The 22488-nt window shown below is 37.7% G+C and overlaps 2 protein-coding genes across 2 annotated transcripts in view; one reads left to right on the forward strand and one right to left on the reverse strand.

The window, feature by feature from the left end:
• Positions 1–15976, reverse strand: part of asip1 (agouti signaling protein 1) — a 32280-nt gene extending 16304 nt beyond the window's left edge. Inside the window, exon 1 of the mRNA XM_063910329.1 lies at positions 15734–15976. The gene's annotated coding sequence lies outside the window, so the exon portion shown is untranslated. The remainder of the gene's footprint in view (positions 1–15733) is intronic.
• The window catches only part of LOC134882547 (serum amyloid P-component-like), a 230139-nt gene that overhangs the window by 154971 nt on the left and 52680 nt on the right, over positions 1–22488 (forward strand). The window lies entirely within an intron of this gene.

Raw genomic sequence — 22488 nt, forward strand, 5'->3', positions numbered from 1 at the left:
TAGCCATCAAGCGTCAGTGCTGTATAAAGAAACTCAGCTGCCTTTCTAACACTGATCAAATGATAATTATTATGTATGCATGTGTAGGCCGAAGCAGTGTAGTGTGAGCTGCTGCCTGTTGAAAACACCAGATCCTCTCTCCATTCTCCTTACCTTTCTGTTCAGCACCATTGATTTTCAGCCAGACTCTACTTATAATAACTTCATCAAGTGTTTGGTTTATTTCTGTGTTTATTATTTCCCTCACAGCTGGCTGTTATGGAGAACAACTCCTGGATAGGGATTTAGAACCTCAAGTTATTTAAAGGGAAGCTGTTGCAAACAATGCTTTGCTAGATATGAGAGTTTGATTACTTAATGACCCTCATATCTGTGAAGTTATCAGTAGCTCCTACTTATGTTTCATCTAGTAAAGATAAAAATAGATGGAACATTTTGACACGCAATTTGTAATGTCACTTAATTTCAGAGCTGTCTCCTTTATTGGTTAAACTATGGCTCTTAGGGCCGTTGGATAGCTCAGTAGTCAGAGCTGGTAGCCTGTATGTAGTCTTTGCTGCCCAGTATGCGGGTTTAACTCCTGCTTGTGGAACTCACAATATAAAATAAAATTACTTTACAAATTATCATTGATTTTTTGTAAACATTTCCATAACATGGAAATGTGTAGATATCTATAGGCCGGCGTGTTGTTGTGCTTTTGGGTTACTGGCAGTTACAATTCACTAAATATATATTTTTTTAAATGGTGATTGCTCAATTATTGCTTAAAAAAGGAAAGCAGATTTGCCTTAAGGACCAAACAAGACAAAAGTAAATTCAAAATAATTAACATCAACCTGTTACATGTTGTGTGCTTTGCGTTTTTTAGTTAATTAATGGAAAAGCACGTTTTTCCAGAAGTTATTTGATTGTAGTGGACAGGGAATTGTTGCTTTAAGTCAAACTGCAGAACTCTCCCCCTCCCCACATACACCAACATCCGGTATTTTACAGTCCTTCAAACAACAATGCTCAACCTCAGACGTATACTTTCCTGATTTCTCAAAGAAAAGTCTCACAAACACAAGCTCCACACTACTGAATTTGTAACAAACCAATCTAGAGACATTGTCAGAAAAGGCAGTTTAAGGGTGCCAAAAAATAATTCATGTTTGCCGTGGGCCAGTGGTAGTTTCTGGTAGGAATGCACTAAAGACATAGTTAGTGTCAGTACATTCCCTGTTATTGACGTTTGTCGTGTTTTTTTATTCCAGAATGAAGAACCTATTTAATAAAGTCAAACAACTTCTCTCATTTAAGATGTTTATTCAAAAGGCAGGGAAATAACATGTAACTCAGCTGAGGGATCTGAAGCTTCCACAAATCAGAGGCTGCAAGCAGTTAACTGTAACCAGTTTCACTTCAAAGATCCCAGAACTCTTTCTTACTATCCATTATAAAGGTCTAACTTAGAGGGAACCGTCTGAGTCTATTTTTCTCATTGGTTCGTTGTTGGTGCACGGCCGTGTCCACGCTCCTTGGCAACACGATCGATCCAAACAGTATCTCGACGTAGAAGTTGTCGCACAAGTGTTAATCAATGAATATGTATGTGTTGCAATCTTTAGCTGTGAGGGTGTGAGTGACAGGGCGCGCCATCCTGAACTCCAACTGTCTTCTTGACCTTACCTACTTCCCGTTATTCTACAGCAACTTCTCTGTCTGCTTGCTGTCCTGCACTTCAACTGATTTCTTGACCTTATCTACTTCCCGTTATTCTAAAGCGTGGCCTATTTCTCTGTCTCCACGCGCAGGGTCTGCTTCCTGTCATCCACATACACACATTTAATTTAGCTAAAAGCATTATTCCATATACTCTGTCTGTCTGTTCATCTGAACCAGGGACTTAGAGAACTTGAAACCTTGTTTTAGAGTTTTTAAAGATACATAGACACTTTCCTTATGAGCAAGCACATTATAATATGGATTATACTTTTAGCAGTAAGCAGATTATATTTCAAATCTCAACACATTGCAGGGGTGACGTTGAGTTCAAAGGTGTCGTATGGAATTGCTCATTTGGCCGAAGAGCAAGAAAAGCTGGGACACATTGTGGACCATGTCTTTATCCAATTTAGACTTTCAACCTGACTCGGTTTTCATCGACAACAGCTTTTGGGTCGGTTGTAGACAGATCTGAGTCTAAGCTGACCACAGTCCCTGTTTTTTTGTAAAGCAGGAAAAAACTAAAGTCTTTACAGCCACCTCTGAAGCCCATAGCAAGTGTTTAAAAAACCCACAAAATACATTTTGAAAGCATTGAGCAAGAATGTCCCACACATTGTATATGTTAAACAGCACCTCCAACCACCTTGACATATCTCCTGCCCAGCGTCTGTTTCGACTTTAAAGCGTCAACAGAATATCGGAGTGGCTGTTTCTCATGAGGTTTTGGAAACCACACTCTGGCGCATTGATCCTTTTAAAGAGGTGAAACATTGACAGAAACCTCGGTGGGAAAGTTAACAAGCAACGGAAACATGTGCAGATGTGTGGGCAATAGAAACATTCAATCATCCCCGGTGATTTGCAGGTTACTAAAACTGCATGTAGAGCGCCTTCATAAACCAACACAAGTCCATTTGATTCACCTCTGGTTCAGACTGTTTGGGCACTGAATGCAGTTATTGTAGTTCAGCCAAATCTGAGACTGCTTTCAGACATTGGTTTTGGACAGTTTTCAAGAGAAACCTTGAGTGGTTTAAATCGAGTGACAAGATGATTGGACCCAATTGCAGGAAGTGAAACAAAATACAGAATTATAAGATCCAGCGCTGGAATTTGTTGAGATGGATGCAGGTTAAAATTAGTGGAGGGGGGGGGGGACTTCCTTTTGCAGTAATGATGTTTGATTGACTTGAAGGCCAAGAACAACAAGGTCAGGGTAAGGTCAATTCTTTTTTTACTTTTTTAACTTTTTTTAGATTTGTGCGCTCTGTCGAACTGAAACAGACTCAGTAGAAAACAAACCAAACGTATCAGTTGATTCAGATTGTCTTAGTTCTAGTATACAGTAGGTCCGAACTACATGTTGAAATTGGCTCATTTATCTATGTGTGTATATCTAAATTTTGAGCACCAAATCACCTAATGAATACTTATACATGACCATGTATACATGACTTAATTATATTTTGTGATATTTGAATTCAAAGTTGCTGTGAGCCTTCTTCTATTTTTTATCCAGACTACAAACATGTACTGCAACATTAGGAAATGTGACATGGGTTCAAAAGAACCACAAACTAGTACCCCAAGAACAAGAAATTCCAGTAAAGGAATTTAACAAATATCATCAAACTATACCCCTGATCATCAAAACCAACTGCCTACAAGTCTCTGCCAAGGAATCAGTAATTGTCATCTATAAAAAACAGAGACTTCCAGCAGGAGCTCAGGCTGAAAAAGTAAAGTGATTGTTTCTGATGTGAACAGTCTGAGTGTCACTGCCTCTCTGGTGCAGCTGTGAGTGGTGCTGAAAGGAGAGCTCCTGTGAAGTTTATTCATAATTGTAATATTCTGCAGGGTTCTTTGGTAGGTAAAAACCATATTCAAGACTTTCCAGATGTTCTAAGCTGGCTTTTTCCCGTTATCCGTTACGGTTGGAAAGCAGAGTACATACGAAAGGACCGAAATGCAGAAGACCGTTTCTAGAAATCAAAGTCCTTTATTGGCGGAGCTCGGCCAGGCAAAGCAAAGTCAAACAACAAAAAGTCTCTCTTACTCGACACAAACTTTCAACTCCAAGGATCTGACAACAATTGGAAGAAAAACATCAAGACTAATCACAAAGACCAGACTCAGGTTGGGAGGGAGGCAACACAGAGTCAGGAAGTAACAACAGACAAATGACTACATGATATGTATGTCTGCCCGATTTGCACTGCGCAAGCGCAAGTTGGTCTGCCATAAACGTATAAACTATATCTTCGAAAACGATGTTGGTTTATGATCACATTTGTATCTGAAGTCAATTTAATTTAAAAATGTTCAGTTATATGGCTATTCTGAAGCTAGGAAAGACCTTTCAGATTTAGCAATTGATAGATAGAGTCGGAGGATGAAACCCTCTTTATTAGTCACATACATGCACACAGCAGAGCACACACAGTGAAATTTGTCCTCTGCATTTAACCCATCCTAGTGCTAGGAGCAGTGGGCAGCTATTGTGCAGCGCCCGGGCAATGGGGAGGGGGGATTGGAGGTGTCCGGTGCCTTGCTCAAGGGCACCACAGCAGGGCCTAGGAGGTGAACTGGGACCTCTCCAAGTAGCAGTCCACTTTCCATATTTCAAGTCTGTTCGGGGACTTGAACCGGCAACCCTACGATTCCCAGTCTAACCCCTACTGACTGAGCCACTGCTGGACAATAATTGTCATATAAGAACAATACTGAACAATACTGATCTAATAACAGAGTTTTGGTTCTTGAATCAACGTTTTTACATAACATCTTTTATGTTATTTTATTTAATTTGAAATAAAATCACAAGACAGCTAAGAATTAGATATAAATTATTAATGCCGTACATTTATGCATACATTTACTGTAAATGTTTCTTCACTAGGATAGCTGAAGAACCGAAGTGAAATCCATTTCTCACTTATTGTAAGAATGTACTTAACTCACTAAAAGGAGTTCTCAAATAAACGGGAAATTACATCATAACAATAACTCATCTCTCTCGTTCGGACTAATGATGTCTGGTTTTTTTTTCACTGTGTCAAATGACCTATTTGGCTTGCTGTATGAAGCTGTCCAATATGCTTGCGCAGTGCAAATCGGGCAGACATGCAAATCAGCTAGTGACAACACATAACAAGGGGGGTTTATACTTTCCAAAATAAAATGGGAACACTAAGACAGATCTTGTAATGACAAACTAAAACAGGAGAATTCTAAAAAGATCATAACGTTATCCTTTGGAGGATGTCAATTGTAATATAGATGGTTTTGCGTAATTATTTTACAGTCAGCTATTCAAACATTAACTATTAAGTAGTAAGTAACATTACACATATATGTAGTGAAGTTGCATCCCCCACACAATGTTACACATATTTTATAATTATGGTTGCTAATTGCCATCACATATTTATGTGAAAGTCAAAAGTGTTTACAGGTTCATATTTGTGTTAATGTAGTAGCATTTTCTTTTCGTGTTTTTTTAAGAATTGCTCCATTACTTTCTCACTTGTTTTTTTTTACTCAAGCTGCTGTTAAAGGGGAATGTTACGACGGAGTATTAGGGCCACATATGAAGAAAAAAAATATTTTTGCCGTGTCGAGATTAAAGTCGACATGGCGACTTTAATCTCGACACGGCGACTTTAAAGTCGACACGGCGACTTTAAAGTCAACATGTCGACATTAAACTCGAAATGTCGAGATTATAGTTGAAATTAGTTGGGAGACATAGCAACCACTCCCACAGGTCCTGCACTGAATCCGAAATGGCTTGTGTAGATCATTTGGTCAAATTATACTTCCGAATTGGATTTAACAATAAAGAGATCCTCGCTGTTTTAGCGCAGAACCACAGTGTGGTGATTAGTGTAAGAACCATGCGTGACTCAAACTGCACCTGTGGAGCGGTTGCTTTCTCTCTGAATAGTTTTCAGTGTCAATTGACATAAAATCGAAATTATTCTCGACATGTCGAGATTAAAGTCGACATAATATTTCAACTTTATTCTCGACATTTCGAGTTTAATGTCGACATGTTGACTTTAAAGTCGCCGTGTCGACTTTAATCTCGTCACGGCAAAAATATTTTTTTTCTTCATATGTGGCCCTAATACTCCGTCGTTCTGTGTGGGGTTTAGAAAACTATTATCTTATTTTGTCTTTGATGAAAGTAAATACAAACATTTTACAGCAAAAAAACCTACCTACATTGATTGGAAAATAATGTAATTGTGTACTAAATGATTGAAACAGCCAGATGAAATGTATATTCAGCATTTGAAAAGCACACACAGACAGGAAACATATTCTCCTATGAGCCAATCTGAGCTAAACAGGACTAGATTTGAACACATGTTGAAATTCTGCTCTTATAAAACTGCACATAAAGCATACATAAGCACCTGACAGCCACACACTGGTTTTGATACAAATTTAAATTTGAATAATCCAAAATGAAAATGGATACTGCTGAAAGAAAAAAGGCTCACATGTCGGTTTATCAGTAGTATAAACACAGCATCGCATCAGTGTCTCACTGAGAACTGTAAATGATGTGATCATTTGTAAGCTGGGAGTGATTGCTCTTGATAATGATCTGTCAATTTCAAATTGGGAAAAGGATTTGTGGAGCTGTGTTTACTGGCTGCATAATTTCATTCGATTAGAGCATTTATTAGAAGAAGAGAGTAGGTAAACACAGACTGCAGAGCAATAAAACAGATGGTAACGGTTTCAAATCAGGTTATGTCAATTTTATTTATACAGCCCAATTTCACAAATTTACCACAGGGAATTTACAATGTGTGCAGCATACGATGCCCTGCAGTCTCTTCAACCCTACAAACAACTTAGGAAGGGAAACAGAGGAGTACGGAGCCCTCTAACAAGTAAAAAAATAAAAGGCCTAGCTCATGCTCACGAGAAAAGCTGCCAGGGCGCACAAGAGGAGGTGGAGCACACAGGAGACCACCAGTTCTCTGCAGAGTGCTATGTGTGGGAATGACAGTACAGACTTTAATTTAGTTATATTTCAAAGTTGGACTTAATTTTAAGGACATGTTGTCCTGCACTGGGGAGCTACTTGTTGAAGCTAATTGGTATAAGACATTCAACAAGTGTAATCAAATAAAATTCAACTCAAATCAAAGACATACATACATACAGCATCTTTACAGCTCACCTAAAAACATGGTTCACTGAGAACTACACCTGCACACATTAGTCTGTGTTGGATATGGCATGTGTGTTATATGTTATAATCGTGGAAGTTGCCCCTCGTTTCTGTTATGTGATTTGCTATATGTGACATGTATGTAGTAATGTGTGTTGTTTGCATTTTATTTATTCTCTTTTAACATGCTGTTGATATTGTGATTTTAAAGGTGTCCATTACCATGTTGCCGGGGACAACAGCTGGAAATTAGCAATGTTGGCTAAAGCTGCCCCATTCACTGTTTTTTGTGACAGTTGATGAATGGAGACTGTCGACAACACTATAAAATAATAAACTAAACTAAACCAATCCTTGGGAAGAAAAGGAAATTGGTAAATACTGTACATAAGGACACAGTCTATCTAAAGTATACAGTATGTAAGATGGCGGTTTACAGGCTCATTAAAGAAGTATTGCTTTATATCAGATAAACACCTGTTTATGTTTGTCAGATAAAATGTTCATCCTGGTGCTACATATTAAATATATTGACTGGAAATACGAATATAAATCAGAACATTTAAACATTAAATTGAGGTGGTCATGCTGGGCGGCCATTATTACAAGAAACATCTGAATTCCCTTGGGAAGAACTGTATCCAATGATCTTTATATGTAGTCTTTGAATGCACACACACACACACACACACACACACACACACACACACACACACACACACACACACACACACACACACACACACACACACACATACAGCAGCTGTGGTGTAAATAAGCACACATGGTCCCTTTTTTAATTTGGTCTTCATTTGGTGTTCTCACAACAACAGAAATAAGAATCACAAAAGATGTGAATAAAACTAAAACAGCTTTTATCAAAAATATAAATTAGCTTATAAATTAGTTTTGGACTGTAAATACATTTAAGGGTTTACATTGTCAGGATACAAAAATGGTCTAAAAAATCTAATCAGATTACTGTTACATTTCTAAAGATTGGGGATAACTAGCAGGATTAATGCAAGTAAAAACCTAGAAAGAGCATCTAGTGTTTGTTGTAAAGGATCAGGTGTTCTCTTTCCTCTGTCAGCTGTTCTGTTCTGTAGGCTAATACTTTCAGTGTGAATCCATACCCTACTGCCTGAATCTGCTTTATGGTTTCACTTTCTTTGGTTCATTTGTTCTGTTTTTAATTCAGCAGGTGAACCTATATGTTCATACAATAGTGTGTGTGATCTTAACTGTGTGTATTGAACTAAAATAGAGCATATTCTGTCAGCTCAGATTTGATTTCTCTTCTTTAAACTGTAGTGTGTGCTCATGCGTTTCAGTGTTGCTGTATAGGCTGCTCCCTGAATATGCTTCATTAAAGGCAGCTTTTCCTATTAATAACATCATTTTGATCCTACATATCTTGGTTTCTTCTTTTCTAAGGTCACATTGTTCTGTTGCCTTATACTACTCTTGAAGTATTGAAATGTATTTGTCTCTTATTTATTTGCATTGCGTTTAGAAAAAACAAAAGCAATCAGGTTACATTACTTTTCTATTTCGATATACCCCCTTTCAAACCTAAGCCAAACTAGATATAAGGTATAACTACAGTATAAGGTACGGGCTTAAGTCCAACAATAACTGCAACAAATGCACTTTGTTTAAATAAAATAAAATAAAAACATAAGCCATTTGAACGTGATTTAAAGGTCACCTGTTATACTATATTTGAACAATATACACTGCCAGGCCCAAAAAAAGGTCACAAGCCTGTGGGGGCAGTGCTATGATCTGGGGTTGCTGCAGTTGGTCTGGTCTAGGTTCGTGCCCAAAGAATGAGGTCAGCTGACTACCTGAACATACTGAAGGACCAGGTTATTCCATCAATGGATTTGTTCTTCCCTGATGGCACGGGCATGTTCCAAGATGACAATGCCAGGATCCATCGGCTCAAACTGTGAAAGAGTGGTTCGGGTTCACATAATTTTCACACATGGATTTGCCACCACAGAGTCCAGACCTGAACCCGATTGAGAATCTTTGGGATGTGCTGGAGAAGACTTTGCGCAGTGGTCTTAATCTCCCGTCATCAATACAAGATCTTGTTGAAAATGTAATGCAAGACAGAAATAAATGTTGTGACATTGCAGAAGCTTGTGGAAACGATGCCACAGAGAATGCGTGCCGTAATCAAAGCTAAAAGCGGCTCTACGAATATTAGTGACCTTTTTTTTTTTGGCCCGGCAGTGTATTATAGGGCCATATTTATACAAAACATGTCTCTGAAGTGTTTTGCTAAAAAAAAGCAAACAGATCACCCATTGTAGCATGCCTCATACCCCTCTATTTCAGCCCTGTTCCTGAAGTGCTGATTATGTGACTGTAGCTGAGCTGCTGCTAGCCACGCCCCTTTGGAGTGTAACGGTGAGCTCTGCGAAAAGAAGGGTGTGTGAGTGACATTATAAGTATTATGTATATAATATAACAACTTTACTCTCAGTCCCTTCTGCAGACTTCCTGCTGAACACACACACACACAGCTGGGGGTGAATTCAGCTCACCGACTGCATATTGGGGACGACAGGTTGGGACGTGTGACGTGGGCGGGACTTTGCCAGGAGTTCAACGTAAAGTCAGCCCACATTTCTGATATGACGTCAAGTCTGCAGCAAATCGGGATCAGCTCTTTGTACCCCCGTTTTTAGAGATGCGGGTAAGGAGGAAAAGAGAGAGGGTTGTATTTTCTGACACTTTGTGAGTCTCCTTACACACCGGGGACACATATTTATGTATAAAATACAGCAAAAAGTGTATTTTGCATAATAGGTGGCCTTTTAATATACTGTATCTATATAGAAATATTAAACTATTGGGACACAAAACTATTGATTTAGCCTGTTTTAATAGTGATTATTTATGTTTCTCTACTTTTGAGGAATTTAAACAGATACAGGGGAACCATCACATTTAATTGACATTACATGTTAAGATGATGCATTGACTTTAATTTGAAAAATAATTGTATAGAGTTGCCAAAAATGATATTGTGTCCTCTCCTTATAGAATAAAAAACAACATTTTTTTTATACTGATGCAAATCCATAATGTAAGGTTTCAATGAAACTCAGCGCAAGTTATCAGGAAGACTGGGTGTACATTCACTCACTCCGCATCTGCATGTAATCAGCTCATCACGGGGGTTCTCTTCAAATAATTACACTTCACTTCAATCTCCAGCAGCCAATCATTGTGCTGCAGTCAAGCTTTAAAATCGTTCTCCTCTCTCCTGCAGTCAGCTGTGATTTCAGGTGGTTCGCTGCGACCCGCCTAAACCCCATCCACCGTCATTCATCATATCCAGTGAAAAGCTCCTCATCAAATCCAGATCTTCAACGTCACCACCAGGTCTAGACCCCGGGGGGGTTTCCTATATGGTCACGGCTGCATTTAAGATGTACGATATCAGGATCGGGGTCTAATCGCCAAAGACTATAACATTTCTATCACATGGCGCATGTGTCAATAAATGTTCTTTAAACTAAAATGAAGTCTCTCCTGATTGAAATCGCATATATTTATTGAGCCTGAATCTAATATGCTGGCCACTTTTCCATATAAATAAATGTATCAATAATGTTTGATAATAATTATTATTAGAGTTTCATTATAAAAAAATGACAGTATCAGTATACAAATCAGTTTAAACCAATTTCAAGAGGAAAAGACATTTGCGGGTTGTAATAAAAATGTATTAAATTTGTATTTTTCATATTGTTAAGCACCTTGAATTGCACATTGGAAAAGGACAATACTGTAGGACTACTTTTTCATTTTCAGTTCTATCAATCTGTTGTGTAACAGCATGTATTTTTTAACGCAAGATATATTTAACCAAAATAATAAAATAAAAAATAGGTAAAGCTATAAATGAAACAATGCCTCTCCTAGGCTCCTTAGTGGATATTTTAAGGCGCTGTGTTTCAACAAAACAAACTAAATACTATTATCCCTCGAGAAACGTCAAAGGTCAGCATGTGGCAAGAACTCCTTCATGGCACATCCTTCTTTTTTAATTTAGACATCATAGACCAAGGAAACGTAAAAAAATAATTCTCTGTTCAGTGAGGCGCTTTATAGGGCAGGAGAGACATTTCTGGCAGATTTGCGGCGACTACTTCTGGAGGGTGAATCTGTGCGCGGTAGTTTTTACATGTGTGTCCCGTCCATCATCCGGGTCGGCTCCTTTCATCTGTTAGTGCTGCCACAGGTACACATAAATTATTGTAATTAGAAAAATATTTCTTTCCCTTCTGTTATTCGTTCAGTTTTTCATGTTGGGAAACAAAGTACATTTTTGAATATCCTCTTGTAAATGAGTCAAGAACTTGAGATAATATCTGTCTTCTGGGATCTTCACAATAACGTCTTTAGAAGTATGTTGATTAAATAATGTAACGTGTCATTCATTCATCTCTGTGTAGTGGATTGAATACTTCAAAATAAGAGTCCTCAAGTGTGTTCTGGATAAGAAATAAAAATAAAATAAGAGCAAAATTGAACAATTTTAAATGTATTTGTTCCTAGCTATCTGATGACATTTTATTTTTCAATTTAAAGTAAAGAACCATAAAAGTTTTGGATTAGCTACTCCTTTTCAAAAAAAGACACCCAGTTACATCATAAAAATGTTTTGTTCTGGATTTTAAAAATAAAATAAGTATTGGCAATATTTACCTCTTAAAAAATAATGTATAATACATGTATTTGTTTGAATGTATGTGAGATGTTTTCAATGAAAAGCAAATAACCATAAAAGTGACAATTGTAAAAACTCTCAAGTTTACTATTTAAAATATTTTAGTTTTATTTCAGATCTATTAAAATTGTGTTTTTTTCTAACTATTATTTTAAAGAAAACATCTGCTGGATTTTAACTCATGCGTGGACCGTCTGAGTTTTCCTTTTATTCCCCGTTGAGCTTATTAAAGCAAGCATCATAATTTAACTGTTGATGTTTCATTCTCCACATGTCAGGAGTTCAACAACACTCCCCATGGTGGGTTTAAGTTGGAAATAAAAAAATTAATAGGAATACTGAATGAGTTTTTGTCTGTTAAAGTCATTAAAGTCATAAAAAGCCTGTGCCAACAGGTAACAATGGGGAGTTTTCTGCAGAAGCAGTAAGCCATATTTTATATCCCGTCACAGCATGTTAGAACTATAAGAAACAGATAAAGGCCAAAAGAGAGAGTCATAAAAACAGAACCGATCATTTGTTGCTGCTGTTTTTAGTTTAAAGTTAAAATGATTGCTGAAATGCATTTTCCATCACTAAAGAATAACGTGAAAAGCCTAAAACCCACCAAGTGTTTCGTCTTTTATCTTTTTATTTTTTTGACACTGTTGCACTTAATCCGGTCAGAAATAAATGGATAATCTGTTAATCGTGTTGGTTTATCTTTGTATTTGTATTGAGTGTACTGCTGTGTGCATCTGTAGTGTTTCGGAAACTCAACCTATTTTAGGGAATTACATTTATGACGCCGTCTTTAATGGGGATGAGATCTCCCCCTGGTTTTTTTCCGTTTGTGAGATTGACTTTTTATTTAAAACTGCTCAAATTAGTTTTAGGTTTCATAAAGACAATTACCTTGACACATTTCCTGAAAAATAATTTGCTAAAACATCTGGTTAGTGTTACTTTAATTAGTGAAACATGAGACATGAATTTGTTGTGAACTATTTTCAACAGCGGCATAATCCACATGTGGTGCTTTAGTGAGTATTTGTGGCAGCAGCACTGCGTATTTTTACATCAATTTCATTTCTTAGACTTTTTTATCCGAAGCTACTTACACACATTTAATACTGTGGACAATCCACACAGACTGCAGATTGCTCTTAATAATCCATGGAGCTCTATGGGACAGAAAGGAAGATAAATCACAGGCACTAAATATTACACACAATACTTGTAAGTATGATCAGTTAACTGAAGGTGTTGTTCTTTAATTCAAATACGGAATCCAACAGGATTTTCCTTTGAAGATCATGTAAACGAGAGACCCGGTCTCTGTAATCAGGGACACCTGGCTTCCCCGTGCACATAACGCCAGAAGAAAGTGGTTGTCTCAGCCTTATGTAGATATGTGCCGGAACAAAGATCTGAGAGGGAAAATATTGCTGTGAAGGTGCGTAGCAATGAATCCTTGTATTTAGAATAATTCAATTTAAAGTCTGACAAACACTGACACTAAATCTCAGCCTCATAAAATGTAAACAAGTCAATTCGGACACAGTGTGTAGGAAATGCACTTTAAGTATGCTCTCACACACACACACACACACACACACACACACACACACACACACACACACACACACACACACACACACACACACACACACACACACACACACACACACACACACACCAGGAACCAGGGTTTTGTGTCACTAATAAACCATTACAATACCTGTTGCATGCACAACAGATGTCCCAGTAACCAGGATACAACAGTACCTGGAAACACATCCGCTGCTGCAACAGAATCAAGACGTAACAACATGATTTGGGAATGTTTTTTTCATTTTAAAGTCTTTTTTGTTTTATACTATAATCACATTTTTTCCCTGAAGCATTTGATCCACCCTGACAGAAACCAGCACCCCAGATACAGAGCAGGCCACAACACTGCAAGAGCCAGACTGCTCAACATCAAAACTAAAACCAGGAAGATCTCACGCATCACAGAAAACAGGCCATTTATTTCCAGGAATAATTTTGTGATCACAGCGGAGGAAACTTGAACTGTCATAAGTGCATGACAGTCCGACTTTCCTTTACATTCTGCATCAGGAAGAGCAAGACAAAGTCTCACATCTGGACGTACTTGTTGAAAGGTCAGAGGAAGATCACGTCTCTTCTTCTGATCCTCTCAATCCTTGTCGTTAAGATACCAAATTTTGAAATCAAAGTAAACTTTCTAAGAATGAGCTCATAATAGAAACTTTTAACCCCATGTCAAGTCCTCTGAGTGTCTTAACGGCAGATAAATGCTCGGATTTAGCTGCTGCTTCATTGATTTACTTTGAAATGACCATAGTGCCTCAGCTGATGAGAGCCTTATGGGTGAGGATCAGCAGGGATCAACTTTCTAAGGGATGACTTCAACCATCAAGTCTCTGATGAAACGACGCTGTTCAACCAGCATTCCTCTAGGTACACACCAATGGCAACAACAACAGAACACACACACACACACACACACACACACACACACACACACACACACACACACACACACACACACACACACACACACACACACACACACATCAGGGAACTTTGCTGATAATTTAGCTATACCTACAATATATCCCTATAGTTCTTTATTATTTGGCATTGCAGCTGAATTATGTATTTGAAGTTACTACTTTATAAAGCTGATGTTTCACAGGTAAATCTGTATTTTTATTATAAATTAAAGTCAAACATGATTAGCTTTTTACTATGCGCAAACGTTTTGAGTTGTACTTGTCAAGATTTAAATTAAAGTGAGGCATGAAAATATACCCAAAGTTATAAGGTAATCTCCTTTCTGAAAAAGTATTATACAACATCGTTTGCTCTTGATTTTTGTCATTCATTTGCTAACCATCTTGCAGAGTTTACGGCATGAGTTCGACAAAATCAAAGCAATTGTGTGTCGACGTTAACGCAATTGTTTTTCAATGTTAGAAGAATACATATTTTTAATTGTCACTTTTTTATCATGAGATTGCAGACTTCACTTTATTTCATAAACTATACAATGATTATGCTTTAAAAAAACGTTTTTTTCCAAAATACAGAAACGCTTTAATTCAATATTTATCTCATATAATAAAAAATGACTTTATTTATCCGAAGTGTAATTTGCAGTGCACCTCACATAATGTTTTATCGTCTTTAAGTCAGCTTTACTATAGATAAACCTCCGGTTGCGGAAGTTACAGGTCATAAAATAATCCTACACATTGAATTCTATATTAAATATGATATATAAATGTTGTGTCTTGCTTTAAATATATTGTTTTATTGGCACAAGATTGATATGAAATGTATGAATAATTTTCCGTTGTTCAGTGCTGCCTGGGCTTTGAACAGGTTACGATCTCTAAACAGTGCAACAGCTTTTTCTTTCCCCCTTGGACACACAATCCTGAAGATTGCTGACAGCAGATCGTGAAGTCGATATACGGAGCCCTGACAAACTGCATCGGGAAGAGTACGCTTGTATTTTCTGCACATGTCACAGTAACATAAATACATGTAAAGGCTCGAGGTTTTTGAATTATTAATTCCACAGGGATTTTTCTGAAAACGGTTACGGTTCTCTGTAAGAACTTACAACCCGATCGACTTCTTCCCAGCTTTTTCTCAGAGAACAAGCAAAAAAACATGACAAAAGTGATCTATACATTAGACACATTGAACCAAATTTTCCACCTCATCATTTAATTTTTATTTGAATTCTAGGTCGCACCCAATGCAGCTTTAAAGGCCACAGCTGGACAATCCTTTCAAAGCAGCTGGCAACAGGGAAAAGATTTCTGACCATTCTTTTTACGAGCTCTTAGAGGATGATTCCGACTAAATTCAGAAATTTGGTCTCTAACAAGCAAGATTAAGCATGAGGACCATAAAATAAAGTGTTTATAAATGTCCCGTACATGCTGCAAGTGGTTCAGCATCGGTGTGTTCGGGTTTTCCTTGCCGTTTATTTCCATCGCTTGTTGTTTTCTTGGAATTTCTGCTAAAATAAAAAAGATAAAATAAAATATTCTGCTTACCTTACCTGTGTTTGCAGGGTTCGCTGTCTGAGTCTGGCACGCTCTTAGTTTCTTGCAGTTTTTACAGTGAGACGCTCTCCTTTCGCCCCCTTTTTCCTCACTGCGCTTCTTGATTTCTCTGCCTCCTTTGGTCCACAAATCTCTACTCTCCCCTCTGCCCTCCCTCACCACACCTCTGATTTTGTGGTTTATATCTTCCTGTGTTTCACTTCTTTCTCTCTTCACCCGCCTCTGGTTCGTCCTCCCCTACAGAAAGCTTTTTCTTTCACCAGACCTCCTTTTATCCCCCTCTGTTTCTTCTTTTTTTCTATGGTACCTTGCCCTCTGTTGATGATGAAGACATAATGGGAGGTTTGTAGTAGAGGCGGGACCAGCACGGCAGTGGGTTGGGGGATGGGAAAGGTCAAACTGCAGAAGATGTACGGATAAATGTGAAAGAGATCTTCCAGTGAAGTGTGGTTCCTGGTTGGTTTTTCCTTTGTTGCGCATATTGGGGGACGAGAAGTTGGCCCTTCGGAAAATTCCTCCATTTTATCCACAGATCTGAACGTGATGTTCACTTATTTTGTGGCTGTGAACTTAAAAGTAGTTTTCTATAAACCTGCTTTTGTTACTGCAAGTTCTATTTCTGGTTTCCTACATTTCCCAGATTGGCCTTCTGGACATACACCATTGGCTGTGTCCCATTTCCAGACCACAATAGTCTAACTTAAAGCAGGTATTGCAGGCATCCTCAGTGTGTTCACCCCGGCGGAAGTGACAAAGAAAACCTGAACAAGACTAAGAGACTACAGCCAAGATAGGAAGTTAGCTTTGAGGGATCCGAATATGAGACACATCTGGGCAATAAAAATCTTAATATTAGGCATTTTTATTATCTTACTTTAGCATGCATGTTTGCTAACATATGCTAAATAGTAGAAGTAGAACTGAGGAGGATGGTAAGGTTTGTAATATACCATAACCATATTTATTAGACACATTCAAATTTTAACCTAAAGATGGCGCCTGTTGGAAAGTTCAGCCAATCTTTAAGGGATCAGCCAAATGATAATTTTTCATCTGGAAGGCACTCAAATTTACTCAGAACTATGTAAGAAACCATGTTTTGAAAAAAAAGGGAGGCACAACAATGATTCGCAATCACCTTAAAAAACAAACTCGCTATTGTGGTTGAATTACAAGCGCCTTCGTGCCTTCACACAAAATCTTGCATGATATCAAAACTGCCATGCTAGGTAACAAAAGTACCACATTTAATAATAATAATTTATATCAAGCCATTTAACTAATAGTCGTAGTAGTAATTGCTGGTGGCCATCCAGGCTCAAAATGTATCAATAAGAGTGTTTGTAGATTTTTGTGCACATTTAAGAGTTTATGTTTCAATACTAATTTCCAAACAAGACTATGATCAATTAATAATATATTAAGTACAGTTAAACTTGAAGGATTACGGACGTGCTGTGGTGTAAATAAGTGAGAATGAAAGTCATAGATGTTGTCTTACCAGAAGACTATTTCACATCCAATCATCAGTAAAACGGCTCTTGTTGGTTGGTTGTTGGAGATTATGGCTTCATGCCAATCAGATTGTCCATAAATAAATAATCAAATCGTCCAAATGTATATTTTTACCCCTATATACAAAAATACAGTGCAAAAATGCTCATAGAATCAGAAAGAAAGAAGGAAGTGGGTGTATTGCATTCAATCTTAAGTAAATCTAAACCAAAACACACACCAAACACACACAGTTCACATCAGGTCTGGCCAAGCAACAAATGGAAAGTTTGAAGGTCAATTACAGCTTGATTGGATCACTAATCGAAATCAGCCTTAGTAAACCTCATTACTGGTTCCCTGTCTTTTAGGTCCCTTGGGGGACACAAAGGCTTATTAGTGTATTTACAGACCAAATGATTTACGACTCCAAAACGCATCTTGGAGCTAAGATGACTGTCCAAACTCCAAACATACTGCACATAGAGGTATTGGCCTGTTTTTTTCGAAAAAATCGGGACGCTTAAGATGATTTGGTATTTCAGCGAGGGATAATGTCAACACTAATCAAGCATACTGCAAAGAGCATATCAAATGTATTATACTTTACTTTCATTATAGCTGGAGTCTCTGAACACCCAAACTATTTAAGTATTTTAAGACAAAATCAACACTGCAGATGTCTACTGTCTATTGATTATTGTCATTTTAAGGTCATGGAGCAAAGATAAATAATCTCATTGTGTGCATTCATACATGTTCGTCTCATTTATTGTTTACACAACCATGACACTAAAAGCTTTTCAATTATTTGTTCTCTAATGAAGCCAAGTGAAATCCTTGGATCTTTGGCAAGCTTTTCCTTTCCGTTCTCAAGAGTTTTCCCATTTTGGAAAGAAGCGCCCTTTATATGGACTTTAGTTGTTTCTCATTTTGAAAGATCTTTTCTGACTCCATCCTGTTGGGTTTGATTTCTATCGTAAACACTAATGTACACAGTAAAATGTAAACTGATCTTGCAGGAGAAATCCAAGAAGGTTTCTTTATAAAACTGCAACATGTTCTAGGGTTTAAGAGGTTTCCACTTTCCCCAAAATAATTTTAAATAATTTTGGAATGGCGGTCCTTTTCAAAATACTTGGCCGATTGGAATACTTTTTGGACACTTGTGGAACCATAAACAGATGAAAGGTGTTGAGCTGATGGACATGACATGTCAGGCTGATTTATCCTGCCAAAATCTGCCTCTCTACTTTTAATAATAATAATGATAATTATAATGTTGCATTTTATTTATAAAGGCGGCTTTTAAGATCAGTTCATAGATTCCTGAGCCTGATGTTCTCATGTCTGTCCAAACAAGAGAGAAAGGGCGAGACACAAGTGTTGTCCAGGTTTGACCTCTGACTTTTTTAAAAACAAATCTCTTGGCTTGTAAAAAAAAGACCTTTGCTCTGTAGGCTGGAAGTCCACATAGTGTGAAGACCGGTAAAGTGTTGCTGACTTTTAACACTCACATTGGACGCTGGAGAATACCGGCCATTAGGTGTGATATTTGTTGCCCGATGTGTCAGTTTAAACCCAAAGCTACAGTTTCACAGAGCTCTACGGAATTATGTTGGTCGGGAAACTCAAATCACCTCTACAGTTAGGTCATGAAGCTGTTTCCAGAAGAAAAGAAAAGCAGTGATGAACCCATTAAGAAAGTTAGCAACTTGCTAATAAAAATTCATGCAAAGCGAGTTGGCCAATGTACCAAGCGGAGACTTTATCATAGCAGGCTGGGTTTCGAGTCCAATGTATGGCCCTTTGCTGCATGTCATCTATCTGATCTATATACAGTATATAACAAAGGCAAAAGGCAACAGGCAAAAAAAGAAATATATTTTTAAAATATCAGCTGAATTATAGCAGTTTATAAAAATGTAGTGTTGTCAGCTTGTTGTACAAGTTGAGTAGCCAGAAATAATTTTGTGTGCCTACCTCTAGGGTCCTTAGATTTTTTATAACATTACTTGTTAAATTAAAGTTCCTTTAGTTACATTTAAAATGTGTTACAGCTGGTAGAGGGCAGCATAGTCTGGCAAAACCTTGAAGAAGACTACTCATCCAAGGCAGCATTAATGTCAAACCGTTGGACCAGGTGCAACCACACAAATAACCACTGTTTTTTAAGATGATTTCATGCTGTTACTACAGTAAAACTTAAGGTGATGACATCTTATTATATAACACGATAACCTATACATAACACAAAATGCATGGAGCAGGGAGAAGTTTCTCACTGAATAACCGGAGAGAAGACACAGCCATCGAAGATGTTTTAAGTCATAATAACATAAAAACAGTAGTCTTCTTAAGACATGAAGATACAGTACATTGTTACAACTTGAAAAACGTCTTGTTAGGATGATACATTTTTCACTTTATATAACAATACTGATACTGTGCTGTTTTTCTGGTGTAGCAGCAAACACTTCAGTACACAAGTAATAAAACAGAAGCAGTAAAACAAAAATATGAACAAGTCCATTGGACTCAGCAGTAAAACATTCCGGCTCAGCTGCCAGACCACATATAGTCACACACCTGCAGAAGAAGCAACATCTGCAGCAGCATGAAAAAACTGAAACACCACTGGGACACATTTTAAAAGTATTTATTCCACACATTGTAGTGAGTCACTTATTTCAGTCACTTGTTAACCATGTAGATATAAGTCTATGATGTACAGTGACACCGTTCATCTTGGGAAAAATGTCACTTTATATGCATAGCTCTTCCAGTGATGCAAAGTCCATCCCCGGCAAAAGTGGATGCTGGCAGGTTAATGTAGGATTGGGGCCTGTGTCCACAATGCGCTCCGTGTTGAAAATATTTCAACTTTTCAGAAAAGCGCTGGTGACGTCCCCGTAAAAAGCCACTCTTTATTATAATAGAAAAAAAGTAAATGTACTGCATAGAAACAACAAATAAAGGGATAATAATTGCTCCTGTAATGAATATAAAAATAAAGGTGACAGATTATGCTAAATGTATCCACTCACAGATTATGCTATCTCAAGCATGGATGTATTAAGCCTTGAGACAGCATCCATGCAGTACCCTTAATAATTAAGGGAACTGGATACAGTATCAGAGGTGGGGCCTTGGTCATTCCTGTGAGAGTTGCTCCGTGCCGCATGAAGCCAAAATGGCCTGATTCTAGTACAGCGGTCCTCAACCTTTTTTGCGCCACAGATCGGTTTCATGAAGGACAATATGTTCACAGATCGGCCTTTGAAGTATGGGGGGATACAGGGCTGTAGTGATGCCAGAGCGCACCGGAACACCACTCCGGCACTTTCTTTGAGGAAAACCAACATTTGCAGTTACCATTTCCACTTATGTGTACTCAAATCGAATATTGTCAATGTAGACGTCACTTACGACTGTGTCCTTAGTTGAAAGTAGTTGAACTTGAATGTACGCATGCATGTGAATCACAGGAAAGACAAATCTGATGTCATAGAAACAATAAAAAAAGCACTGGGAGCGGTCGCTGCCCAGCGCCTTGTGGACGACAAAGAAGTGTGGCTCACGATGCAGAATTCTTAGTTTTTATATTCTTCACAGTGTAGTTCGCTGAAAAACCTGAACAAATGTGTTTACATAATATAGTCTTACTCAGCTTCTGGTCACCTGCTGGAGTTCCAGGAACCTGAGGCTATACTGAAAAGAGCTAGCTGGATGAATTCATTTTCCTGTTCTCCAAGCAATCAGAAATACTGATAAACCATGAGCAAAGAATCAGATTCTCATCTTGGTGGGAAACAACACCCAAACAGATGAACGTTTGGTTGCACTAACAACTCTGAGCTTCCTCAGTTTTCCATAGACATAAACTCACACTTAATTTTTTTGTTTCTATTTATAAAGATAGTTTGTGAGCCAGAGAATACCTTTATCACAGTATTGAATGGGGAAGACAGAGGGGATGATGTTGCTTTTGTTGGGTTTGGAAACCTTGAAGAAGGAATAGACAAATAGAATCCGAAATGCTTCTCGTCAAGTTTTGACAGCATTTATTAATACAATGATATGAAAAGTTTGCAAGGGAACGTAGCGGTCCCGTCCCCCCCCCCCCCCCCGTAACAATGGTTATTTGATTTTGAAGGTTCACGAAAGTTCACATTTTGAATATGTGGTCAAAGTCTTTCCCTGCAAAGAACATTACAGAGACTGTGGCTTTGTGGTTAGATTTCTGCTAAAAGTTTGTTTGGTTTTGATTCACAACGCTACCCAGCCTGTTTTATTGCTTCATGCCATACTGTCAGACATTTGTTTTTCTCTATGGGAGAGTTTTCACACAGTTTTTGACATTTTAGTCATTTGGTTTTTCAAAAAGCAAGGTTCATGCGCCATTTTGACCACACAATAAAAAGTAAATGTAGGTTTTGTGGCTTCTATGGATAACAAGTCAGTTATTTGAGGAAACTAACTATTAGGTTAAAAAACAAAAAAAATTCTGTTGAATAAAAAATAATTTTGTCCTGCGAATACTTATGGTGAAATGAGAATTGTTTGGGGGTCATTGAGTGTTTTATAATTTGTATAAAGCTGGGGATCATAAGAGCCTGCAAGAACACATTTGTGGAGCTAGCGTGTGTGTGGCAATGCTGGGACCTTTTTATAATTGTTGTTTTTAGTAAGTTCAATAAAAAAAACTTTGTTTGAAATATAAAGCACATTTGAGAGTTTGCTTTCCCACAGCTGCTTCACCAGCATGCTTATTTTCATTCATTCCTGCTTAAAAGCAACCTCTACAGGACACTTTGTTTCTTTGTCGTATGTTCTCAGCCAAACTAAGCTTCAAACTTCTTTTTGTTTTTGCAGGACAACCTCAGGGACTAGCTACAGTGCATCTCAGATTTTTTGTTCAAGATAAATTACAGTAAGACTGCGGTGATCAAATAGTACAGTACCACATCCATGCTCTGTATGTGAAGCAGCCCTTGGCAATATTACACAGCAGGAAGTCTACAGATGGAATTATTTTATTCGTCTTGCATTAAGATTGCCAGTAGCTTCACTTTCAGCATCATGACATCTAAGATAACTGCTTATTTCTTAATATAAGATTGTGAACAACTCCTCATCTTTTACAGTGTCACACTTTCATTTACACCTTAACTGAATTAAATTACTGCCTAAACAAAATAAAAATGCAGCACTTCCATACAGGCAATGATTAACAATTCAATGCTGCTCTA

Source organism: Eleginops maclovinus, chromosome 20 (assembly GCF_036324505.1).
Source record: "Eleginops maclovinus isolate JMC-PN-2008 ecotype Puerto Natales chromosome 20, JC_Emac_rtc_rv5, whole genome shotgun sequence".
Classification (NCBI taxonomy): Eukaryota; Metazoa; Chordata; class Actinopteri; order Perciformes; family Eleginopidae; genus Eleginops; species Eleginops maclovinus.